Consider the following 12,346-nt stretch of genomic DNA (forward strand, 5'->3'; position numbering starts at 1 on the left):
GTGAGCTCCTTGAAGACAGGTAGCCATGGAGTTTCATCTCTGCATCTCCAACACCTAATGTATTACCTGACACATCATGGACAGTTGGCAAAGGTTTGTTGAGTGACTGAGTGAAGGAAAAGGAATACCCAAGAAATGAAATGACTTGCTTGCTCTAAGACAAGAAGGCGTAAGTGGCAGAGATGGAATAAAACTTGGGTCTCATTGTTTACCAATCAAGTAAAAACTTTTGCACTCTATTGCCCTTGGCCAGCTCTAAAAGAAGAGAGAGACATTATTAGCACTAAATGATGAGAGCAACTGGCACCCCAGCTCTTTCTGGACCTTCTGGGTCAGACCAGGTTTTTGTCAAAGATACAGGAGGTTGTCTGAACCAAGGGCATAGACACTGGATTTGGTCAGATTGAGGTTTAAATCCTATTTTTGTCACTAACCAGATGTTTGGCCCTGGGGAAGTGACATGACCTCCCTGGGCCACAGTTTACTCACCTGTAAAAGTGGAAATGATAATGGTGCCCACAGCCTGTGAGCAGTAACTCAGAGAGGACTGACGAGGGCTGCCATTCATCCGCTCGCTCGGCAAATGCTGACTGAGCTGTGACATACTCCTTGCTCCAGGCTGGGGCCTCAGGTGCAGGGGATGACACCCCGTGGGAAGCCAGACATTGGAACAGAAGCCGGGGATGGAAGGTGGCAACACTGTAGGGCCCGAGCAGTGTGGGCCCAGGACTCACAGACCAGAGGTAGCAGGAGATACACGTGGGCAGTGGGGGTGAAAGAAAATCAAGGAAGGTTTAAATAAACCGAAAAGCTGGGTTCCAACTGAGTCTTAAAGATGGGGGTGGGGTAGCTGCTCAATATATTAATACTAGGTTTGCTGCACTCATTGTCATTTACTTATTTGTAAGTACAGCTAATCCCACACTTACAGAATTGTTCCATCCCAAAAGGTCTTTCTCAACTTGAACTTTGCATGAGAGAAAAAAAAAAAACCTCTACTATTTATTTAAAATGTTGCTTTGTTTTTAAAGGTACAGACCTTTTATGAATGCACACTCCTTTATGTCTGCAAACTATTTCAACATCCTTCTCCTTGCAGTAGAACCAAGTTGAGTTTGCATGGAGTGGGAGAGCAAGTTTGGCCCTGTTCTCACTTTAGTCTGTCCCTTTTGTCTTTTAAGTTGATCTCCGGGTTGTGGGCAGATCCTGCTCTTCCCAGCTTATCCTTCCGATCGTGCCCAGTGTACAGCAGAGTGTGCACATGGGTCGTTGTGAGCAGCCAGGATGGGGCTGGTGACAGATAAAGAAGCCCCCGGGCCAGCTCCCTGCCCCAGCTCCCTCTGCAGCCTCAGGCAGGCCCCAACGTCCGGTGGCTCCATGCTCAGAGGATGCCTCCCTCACTCCGAGACTTTGTCATGGGCAGTGCTGGGGATCTTACGGTTACCCTTCCAGGACATTCTCCACTCTTCTCACCCTGCCCTGTGCCCCAGAGGCTCACCCAGCAGGGCTCTGTCAGACAGCCCCCTGTTGTGGCCTCCTTTTGGGGTTCTGCCTGCCGGGAGCGTGCAGCACCGCCCCGCAGGCCACACGGGGGTCCTGCCTCCCCGCACGCGTGTGCACCTCCCGTGTTATCATTCTCCCTGAAATCCCATCGTAGGACTGTGCTCCTGTTTCCCAGCCCGGAAGCTCCGTGAGAGCAGACTCCTTTTCTGTCTTGCTCGCTGACGAATCCCCAGGACCTGGGACAGTGCCCAACCTGCAGCAGACACTCCACGAACACTTGCGAGTGAAGGAGCGAAGAGCGTTTCTGTTTTGCTCCGTGGTGTCAAGTATGATGGCGATTGAAACCAAGCAGCTGAAAATATGAATGAGAACTCTACCAAGACCCATGTTCCTCAAACTAGTGCAGTGTCTCAGAGTATCAGGCTTGGCTTTCTCTTGTGCTGGTCTTGGTGGCGAGCACTGGGAAAAGGGGGAAAACCCCAAACCCAGTGCGTTTCAAGTCTAAGGAAGGGCTGTGGACAGCCGGAGAGAAAGGGAAACCTGAGCGACTCCTTGGACGCGAGCCCACTGAGGCCACGCGGGAGAGCAGGTGCTCGCGCGTCGCCCTCCCCGGGAGCTTCTCCCGTGGGCTCGAGGACTCTGCCCAGGCACTTACTTTCCTTCCAGGTTTCCTCTCTCATCTCCAAAGTGGCACCCACATCCTTTCTCCCATTTTATCTGAGCCGCTGGAGAAGTTCCCAGGAGTCATGGTTAGCAGTCTGAGCTGGGAGGAGGAAAGGCTTCCTGCTCACCTCTGCCCTGCACAGTTTGAGCTGTGTGCGTGTGCACATGTGTATGTGCGTGCACGTGTGTGTGTGTGTGTGTGTGAAAGCCCCGACTCCGAGTCAGATGTGGCTTTCATCTGCAATTCTAGAAGATGGTTATCACATGCATTGCTATGCATGTTGGCTCTTTTTTGAAATAAGCTGAGGAAGATGAAATGAAAAGTCTGAAAAACTGGCCATTCGTGGTTCTGGTAGTGAACATTTTCTTTCCTTGGAAGACCTCGTGGTTATTTATGTCTTTATTGCTCTGACTTCTGATGATGTAGTGTCCATCGCTGGCTCCACCAGGCCCAGAAGGGCAAGTGGGGTGCTGGCCTTCGCCCTGGAGACGGAGGATCCATGCGCTGGTGTTTGAGTGCAGCCGCGCAGGGGCTCGGCCACAGAGGAACATGGGTGCCTGGACTCTGAGGCCACAGTTCCCCAATATTTTGGGCTTGTGAATAGTTCTATGTGTTGGCAAAGGGCTCTGAAGGCACCTGCACACAGGTCACTGCCTGTCCCTAATCAGATTACGCCATGGGACTCGGGTCATTTTCCATTGCAGGAAAAAGAAGAGGGCTGGGTGGTGGCCCGCAATCTAGAAACAGGGTTTATGGTTCTTTTGGCCAGTAATGTGGGCTAATACGGGCAGGGGTGAGAACTTAGCGCTAAAGATATTCATTGAGTTGAGACTGTTTTGCATTTCAACCGTTGATTTTGGTGCTAACTCCTTTCTCAATTCTGCAAAAAAAAAAAAAAAAACAATGGGTCTTAACTGCACTTTAAAAACATCTAGGCTGCTTAGGACTCAGACAGACACGTGTGTGTCAGCACTGACAGCAGCATTATTCGCCACAGCCCAAAGGCAGAAGGAGCCCAAGAGCCCACTGAGGGATGAATGGATAAACCAAATGTGATACACACTTTGTATTAATTATGTTTCTTATTTTCGGTATTTCCTGGTGTTTCGACAGCTGGGGTCTTGCTGACTCTGGAGAGGTTGCCCCTCCCAGGGCTGGCCCATTTCCAGCAAAGGCCTCCTCCAAGATAACGAATGAACCAGTCCAGAGCCCACCCCAAACACCCCCTCTGTGGGGCTCTCACACTCAGGACCGCTGTCCCCTGTCCTCATCGCCAGGTGATGGGTGTGGCTACTCCGAATGGTAGAGGGTGGCTGAAGAGGTTGGGGTGGGGAGGTGTGAAAATAAGGGGATAGGACGGGGAGGTTTCTGGGGAGGATGGGACTTCTCTACATCCTAACTGTGGTGATGCTTACACAGTCTCTACCTGTCTTAAAACTCACAGACTTGCACCCTGAAATAATTATTTTTACTGTTTAATTTAAAAAATAAAGGAGAAAAAGGAGAAAATGACTGCACTAATTTCATTGAAATCTTCTTCATGCAGAGGCCATCGTGCCAGCTTGAGAGACACCTCAGCTCCCTTGGCTTTTCACCACCTCCTCAGTACTCAGTTTTCACCAACTCTGAGCCCAATAGCAGAAAGCCAACCCCATCTGTCAACAACCTCCAACCAGGAAACTCACGGCTCCCGACCTCAGACCAGGCAAGATCACGAAAGCTGTTGAGCGCAAGTGCCTGCGCACACATGCAGGCCCGAGGGCAGACGCCGTTGAAAACTCTTGCAGGAGCAGGCGGAGATGGGTGGCCCCTGCAGCTCCAGCACCTGTGCAGGCTGCCTGGGCTCTCCCTGGGATGCCTCCAGGAAGCCAAGAGTGCCACCCGCCCGGCCTGAGGGCTTGGCTGACACTGCTGGCCGCACCTGCTTCTCCTCTGTCATGCTGGGAGCACAGTGGCTGCCAGCACTGAATGCTCAGTGGCCACAGGGGTCGGAGCTGTGCAGAGGGTCCTACGCCTGCACTGCCGCCACCCCAACGACCGCTACGCTTGGCTGCCCCCAGGTCCGCACTGCTGGGGGCCGTGGGCAGAGTCGGGGCTTCTGGGGGTCCGCTGCCCATGTGCCTGGAGGCAGCTGGGAGCAGGAAAAGTACCCGCCAGAGCTGACAGCAGAGAAGGAGGAAATGGAGTGGGTCTGCCATTCTCTTAAGAATAGAAGTGCCAAGGGAGCAGAATCTCCCAGAATGTCCCTTCATGGGGATGGCAGCGACAGTCCCCCAGTGCAGGAAATCCTGGAAAAATGTGGGCCAAGCAGAAGGGCCTCAGCAGAGGAGAGGTCTTAAAAAGCAGGCAGCTCACGGGTAGCAGGTAGCCTTTGAGTGGGGCCTGGGGACCCCCAGGTCAGGCCGGAGGGCTGGAACCCTTGCTAGCCTGCTCCCTGCTGAACCCTCCCCGTCAGGATCTGCTCCTGTGGGGGTGAGGGGGTGGAAGGGGGTGGCAGAGTGTGGTATGCTGCCACAAGTCTGGACACTCGTGTCCTTTCAGTGACCTCAACTGCAGAGCAGTCTGATGCCTGGCATGGCCTTACCTCTGCATGTCTGTATGTGGCCCCAGGGCCCCAGGACAGTGGGGCGGGCTCCCCTCTGACCAGCAGGGATTTCCTCCCCTTGTTCTATGGCCAGGCCGGGCCCTGGAATGGAGCCAACGCCTCACTCTGGATGCATCCCCATGGAGATAACACAGTCTTTGCCCACCTGGGGCAGCCCCAGAGCAGAGCTGTCTTCCAGAACCATCTCGGCATCCTTCTGGGGCCGTGCTCCCTTCCTCAGTCCAGTTGCCAGGGCTTCGGGCTGGAACCAGCGCTCCTGCAGAGGGCAGAGAGGTGGGGGAAGAGGCCAGGCAGTCCAGGGCTCTTCTGGGTCTCTGTCCACAGCAGACTCAGTGTCCAGACAAAGGGACTGGTTCACTTCTAGAGTCCTCGGGTCAACTTTGCTGACTGGATGAAAGCGGAGCCAGCCAATGGCAGCAACTTTTGCCCAGTCCTGTTGGGGTTGGTTGCCAGGAAAATAAAGGCTGCACGCCTCTTGTCCTAGGCAGGACCGGGCCTGAAAAGGCCTCCTTGGTGGAAAGCAGCCGAAGCGAGAGTGGCAAAGGAGGGCAGGCAGCGTTGAGAGCTCAGTTACTCAAGTAAAGGTTCCCCAAGGTCAGATGTGGGGAAGGTTTTTGGGGATGGGCAGGGTGGGGTTGGCAGGCAGAGTGGGGAGGCATCTGGGGACAAGGGTTCCTTCTCGATTGCGCAGCTCAGCCCGGGCCTAGAGTCCCACATAGGGCCACTGTGGCCTGTGCCAGGGGAAGGGCTCATAGTCGTGGGATCAGCAGAGGGCTGGGAGGGAAACAAGTGTCCTGCAGGGTGGTGGGGTACCCTCGAGGCAGGAGTGCCCAGGCAGGCAGAGGAGGCCCTGTGCCCTGTTGGGTCCCGGCACGGAGTCCTTGCTGGTGGCTCCACCCTCGCGCCAGTGCCCCGCTGCACGGTCTAGGTGAGGGTTGGAGGGAGGATGTCTGGTCAGCTCTCGCCTGTGCTCCTCACTGGAGGCTGCAGCCTGAGGCACAGGCGGCCCATGCTTTACTGCACCACAGCCGCAGGCTGCAGGCATCCCTGACCCAGAGCCAGACGGCACGGCGCCGGGAAGAGCTGGGTGCTGCATAGCCTCTGCAGCGGGTGGGGGGCTGGGTGAGGTTCTGCTTCCAGGCAGGGGTGCAGCAATGAGGGCACCTAGTGCTGGGTGATGTCAGAAGCATCTGGAGAGCTTTCTAGAACCAGGCACCAAGGCCGGCCCCACATCTCCTGACTCCTGGAGTGGGGGCTAGGGACATTGTGCTTTCGACAGTCACTCTGAGAGTGAGGGATGGAAAGGGTCTTTGGAAAGCGTGAAGATGTAGACCTCCTTGTAGCCCAGCACGTCCGCGCTGCTCAGGCCGTGTTTCAAATGTTTCCAGGTTGTGGAGCTTCTCCCCGAAGCGTTTCCTCCCACTTGGTGAGTCCAGCCAGTGCACAGAATTTCCCAGGAGGGCACAGCTGGCATTCAGTGACACTTGCCAGCCCCTTCTGAAGGCCATATGTACCCACTGGACAGCTGTAGTGTGTGGCCTTAGCAGTGATACCCTTGGGGACAAGCATGCGGGCTGAAGTCCTGGATGGGCCTGGCACTGGAGTCACAGTAATAGCCTGGCCAAGAGTGAGGGATGCTGAGGAACACCGGAGACCCCTCCGGAGATACGTGGTCCTTGCAGCATCTCCTGCCACAAGGGCCCTCTGCTGCTGCACTGTGGAGCCCAGCACCCAGACAGCTGCCCCCTGGGCTCTCACCCCTGCCTCACCCCCTTTCCCACACCCTGCGTGGGAGCCTGGTGTACGGATGGCACTGTCTGCTCAGGGAGGCTGGAGAAGGTGCGAGACCCTGCAGCTGAGGACACAGGGAGGCCACAGGTCCAGGGAGGCGGCAGACCCAGCCTCAGAGACTCACAGCCCTGGAGGACACAGCGCTACCCAAGGCCTCCACCGGCTGCCTCCCTGGACCTCTGCAGGCCCTTCACCTGGAGCTGGAGAAGCATCACCAGGGCTCAGACCACTGGGAGCTCAAGAGACTCCAGGGGCGGCCAGGCTGTCACAGGCTGTCATCTGTCCACACCAACTCAGACCACAGCAAATGTCCAGAGTGTTCTTTAACCACGCCCCTCTGCAAGGCTTCTTCCTCGGGCCTGACGGCCAGTGGGCGCCTCTCCTCCCTCTGGCTTCCCCCACCTGCCGGGGGTCCAGGTGCAAATCAGAGGACACAGGTCTGTCTGCAGCCCTGGGATAGGAGGGTGAGTCGGGCTGAGAATGGGGCCTAAGGAGACACTCACGGCAGAAGGATCCCAGGGAGCAGGGGCTGCTGTCATCCTGTCCTCTGGAGATGGGGACCCTGCACCTTCTGCACAGAAGTAGCCAGCCTGGCAGGGCCCACTGGGCGTGGAGAGGCCTGGAGGTGAGGGGGGCTGGGTGGGGCGTTGAGTAGACTCATGATGAGAGAGCTTGGCCTGGGGAACAGACTGGGCTCCTGTGGGCACCAGTCCTTGGAGGACTCGGGGTGTGACTGGAGTTCTTAGCTGGGACCAAGAGTCACACCAGTGGCTGAGCCCGTGCTGAGCCCTGATCCTTGCGCTGGTCCCTGTGCTGAGCCTGTGCTGAGCCCTGATCCTTGTGCTGGTCCCTGTGCTGAGCCTGTGCTGAGTGTTCCATCTCCTCCTGCACAACCCTGTGACATGGGCACTTCTGTCATTCACAGAGAGCCTGCGGTTGATTACAGTACAAGTTGAGCTAACTCAGGCTGGGGTCTTGACCTCAGACAGCTCTACAGCCCCTGAGGGGAGTCGAAAGACTCTCAGAGCAGCATGAGTCTGGTGCATGCTGGGGTCCTCAGTGATCAGCAGTGTCCCTTGGGAAGTGTGGGTGCTCAGACATGGGGAGGAGGAAGGGGATGAGCGAGGTGTCATGGAGCCCCTCCCTCTGCAGAGAGAACTGCTGACCTGGCCACTCTCCTTCCTCCCTTGCTGTTCTCTGGTGGCTGGCCTATGCTCACCCAACAGCGGTGGTAACAGTGATGGTTTATGCAGCACAATCCTGCCAGGAAGTGTGCCAGGCACACCACCCATGAGGTAAGTCAGACAGCAACTCTCATTTCACAGAGGGAGATGGTGGTTATGTGCCCACACTCACTCACCAGCCACGGGGTGGGCCCTGGCACGATAGGTCCTTACCAGAGGTGCCACAGAAAGAGCTGGGTGGGCAGGGCATGGGCTCTGGCCTGCCCTCGGGGCAGTAGGAGCCAGCCGGGCACTTCCTCCCAGTGGCTATGGCTGGGCACAGGCAATTGGTGATGGTGTAGTTATCCAGGTTGAAGGGACGGGCGGTCCATGCCACTGACATGCAGAACCAGCCTGGGTTGGAAGACAGCAGGGAGGGGTGGGCAGTGGTCCGAGGGGGGCAAAGGTCAAGCTCACCAGGTTGAAGGCCCACCCCTCCCAGTCACTGCTCCAGGAGATAGTGCGGGTGACCCCAGGTCCAGGGGCAGAAATGGGAAGCTCACAGATGAGTAGGGACTTCTTAGGGCAATGCCGTAGACTCACCTGCATCACAAGGCCCAGAGGCCTGGGTCACATTCTCCTGGCCACAGTAGTGGCCTGGAGGACAGGGAAGGCAGCTGTCCAGGCTCTGGGTCAGTGGGTCTGGGTTGTATTAATAGTAGCCCAGAGGGTAGGGGAACTGGGAGGCACACTTGGTGCCTGAGAAGCAAAGTTCAGAGGAGCGGAGGCCACTTGCTGGTTCCTGAAGGTGCCCACGCCCCAGGGCTGGGGCGGGGAAGGCACAGGGCAGCTGGCTGCTCCCTGCACCCTCCTGCAGGGCTGGTCCTTGGCAAACCCCGGCCTCAGCCACAGGAGCTACCGCCTCACCGGTCACTTACTCCTGGCTTACCAGGTGGAGAATTCGGACCCTGGGTTCGGTGGCCCTGGGTCTGGGCTTCCCAAAGCCTCAGAATACGCGCAACTCATCTTCCCAGTGGCCAACTTTACTGAAAGGCGTGGGGCCCAAACTTTGTACGTATTGCTAAAGTAATTTTAAATCTTTATATTTTAGCTAACCCGGCTGTGCTGTGGAATACAACGTCGCACTCTCTACCCATTTTAAAGATAAAGCAGGTGACTCAGATGAAACTCGGTGCTCATGGCCAGTTGCTTGGGGCTTAGCCCCTGCGAGGGCAGGTCCCTCCCAGGCCTTAAGGAAGGTGGTGGGAAAGCCCCAGAAGCAGAGGACACCCTTGTGCCCTGTGCGCTCCTCAATTGCCATAGCAGTTTGCACAGCTGAGAGCCCCTGTCCCCAGCTGAGCCTAGAGCACGCTGAGCTGGCAGAACCTTCCTGTAACTCAGCCTCAGGAGCTGCGGCCCAGGTACTCACCCCAGGGCAGTAGGAACTGGCCGTGTGCCTTCTGTACTTGGTGATGTTCTCAGGACCAGTAGTAGTTGGCAGGACAGGGGAAGTAGGAGGCTTGGCCAGTCAGGCGGGTGTAGGAGCCAGCAGGTAGGGCTACCAGGAGGCTGGTCCCTGGGGGCAGAAGAGGCCTTGGGGACAAAGGCCCCCCTGCTCTGAGTGGCCTGAGGGAGGAAGGAGGCTGAGTGAGGGGTGCAGCACTGGGTCATGGCAGATCATGCAGGAGTGACTTGTGCAGTGCCCTCAGGACCAAACATGGGCTTGGGTTTGTGTCAGAGGTTTTTAGGGTTTTAGAGAGGAAATAATGCCGATAACTAGCTGTAAGGGAAACTGCATTTGTATAGGCAGCAGGTTTCTTAGGCCAAACTAAGATGACTGCCGCAGTGTCTTTTCCGGCTCGGCCCCCTGGATAGCCAGCCTTCCGGGGAGGCGTGAGTCAGCCTCTGTAACCAAGGTGATATCTCCTATGTCAACCCATGTGATCATGTTTTCCCATGGCATGTTGCCACTATTGTTCAGAGCCATGTATAAGTGTTCGCCATGTTCTCAGCCATGCTTTTAGCCACTGCTGTGTCCCCCCAACAATAAAGAACATGTCTCACCTGCCCGCTGCCGCTCACCTTTTCTTCCAATTTCCGAAGCCTGCACCAGAGCACCTGCTAGCCATAGAGCTTCCTCCTCACACTAGCATTTCTATGTACTGTACAGATCAAAGAGCACATGTTTTACACACACATTATTTGAGCCTCAGAAAATCCCTCTGTGGTAGGTGGATGAGAGTAATGATGGTTTTACTGAGGGTGAAGTCCTGAGACATTAACGGACGTGCCAGTGTCACCCAGGCTCCGCCCTGGCTCAGAGCTGGCTTTTCTGACATCCCTCCTAGCACACTTTCTGGAATATGCTCTGTGATTGTGCCTATTTCTCTCAGTAAAGCAGACGGAACACTGCTTTTGCATTTAGTTGTACTAAACTGGGACGGTGGCTCTGTATTGGGGTCCGTTGTCCTGGCTCAGCAGCCTGAGCTGGGGACTTGGCCCCGGCCTTCTGCTCCCCAACCATGATTCCCCAGAACTTGGCCTTCTATGCGGGAGGAGGACTTTCACCCGGATGTTTTCTGAACACTGGAAATGTCGGAGAAGAAGGATTCAAGATCCCCGGCCCAGGTTCAGCTGCCCTGTCTGCCCTGTCAGATGTTCCTGAGGAACCAGAGACTTCGGCCAGCCACCTGCCCACTGCAGATGGCCGCACAAGGAGCATCCTCCAGGAGATGGTCAGCGGCCACTAGAGTGAGCCAGACATACTGGACAACCGACCTCCAGGGCCTGACGCCCTGCACTGCACCTGCGCCTTGCAGGCGTGTGGAGGGTCTACCCTGGGAGAGGTGGCCTTGGACCCCACCTCCTCACAAGGTGCCGTCTCTGGCCCCCATGGGAGCCAAGGCCCAAGCTCAGCTCAGGATGGGGATGGCCCGTGGTTTTGGCATGGTTTTGGCACCCACTGACTGGAAGCCCCCCTTGTCCTCTCTGCCCACCTCCTGGCAAATCTGTAGCTGATTCAGTAGGTCTGGGTGGGCCTGAGGTGGGTTCGAGGCTGCAGGAGTGACCGGGCACGGTGGCTTATGCCTATAATCCTAGCACTCTGGGAGGCTGAGGTGGGCAGATCGTTTGAGCTCATGAGTTCAAGACCAGGCTGAGCAAGAGTGAGACCCCGTCTCTACTAAAAAAATAGAAAGAAGTTAGTTGAACAACTAAAGATACATAGAGAAAAAATTAGCCGGGCATGGTGGCACATGCCTATAGTCCCAGCTACTTGGGAGGCTGAGGCTTGGGAGGCTGAGGATTGCTTGAGCCCAGGAGTGTGAGGTTGCTGTGAGCTAGGCTGACACCACGGCACTCTAGCCCGGGCAACAAAGTGAGACTCTGTCTCAAAAAAAAAAATTGCTGCAGGGGTGACCACCGGCAGGAGGGCAGTGAGCCATGCTGCTGCTGGGGGCCCCGAGGACTCAGGGACAGCAGCCCAGGAATGGTGGCCAGACCCCCACACACCTCTCACATATGTCCCCTCTGTCTTCAAACCACCCAGCACCCAGTCGCCACCCAGCCATCAGAGCCCCCGCCTCAGGGTGTCGGCCAGCACGGGGCCCACTCCCCGCCCGAGGGGCTCCCTACCTCATGGTCGGGAGGAGTAGCCGGGGGAGTCAGAGGGTCAGCCAGGCCAGAGGCCCTGCAGAAGCAGCCGGGGGGCAGGACAGGCACTCAGAAGCCACAGGGAGAGACACCCTGAGGTGACAGACCAGGGAGCTGTGTGGGGGAGGAGAAGGTGGGACCCTAGGGCCAGGTGGCTCTGTGAGGGTGGAGCAGCCACGGTCTGGCAGGGATGGCCTTTCTGGGGTTGCCTTTTCATCTCTCCCCTCCCAGACTCCGTGACTGCTCCTGCTCACGCTGGATCCAGGCAGACGCCACAGCAAAGCGTGCAGTGCGCGCTTGCACACTTGCTCTCTCTCTCTCTCTCTGTCCCCCCGCCCTCTCTGTCTCTCTCTCTCTCTTCTGAGACAGCCCCATGGTTATAGTTGTTCTTTTCCATCTTTTTTTTTAAGGCTGGTCAAGTGAAGCAGTGGGCTTTTCCATCTTAATCCCCGATTCAAGCCCAGGCTGTCCAGGACCGCGGCCCTCTGGCATCTGGCAGTGACAATCAGAGCGCCAAACAGCCCACACTGACCTCATGCTCGGGGATGTCCTCTTTTGGGGGGTCCTAAAGACGGGGAGATGGGTTTGGTCTCAAATGAGACACAGGCAGACACGTGGATTCTTTTTCTAATTTCAGAATATTGTAGGGGGTACACATGTTTTGGTTACATAATTTGCTTTTGTATAGTTTGAGTCAAAGTTATAAGTGTACCCTTCACCCCAAAGGAAAAGAAATACATTTTATAAAAAAGGACACTTGCCCTCAAATGTTTACAGCAGCACAATTCACGATCGCAAAGATGTGGAAACAACCCAAGTGCCCACCAATACATGAGTGGATTAGTAAAATGTGTTATATGTATACCATGGAGTGCTACTCAGCTATAAAAAAACAAATGGTGGTCTAGCTATCTTTTGTCCCATGGATTCTTTTTTTTTGAGACAGAGTCTTGCTCTGTTGCCCGGGCT

Source organism: Propithecus coquereli, unplaced genomic scaffold (assembly GCF_000956105.1).
Source record: "Propithecus coquereli isolate 6110/MARCELLA unplaced genomic scaffold, Pcoq_1.0 Scaffold370, whole genome shotgun sequence".
Taxonomy (NCBI): Eukaryota; Metazoa; Chordata; class Mammalia; order Primates; family Indriidae; genus Propithecus; species Propithecus coquereli.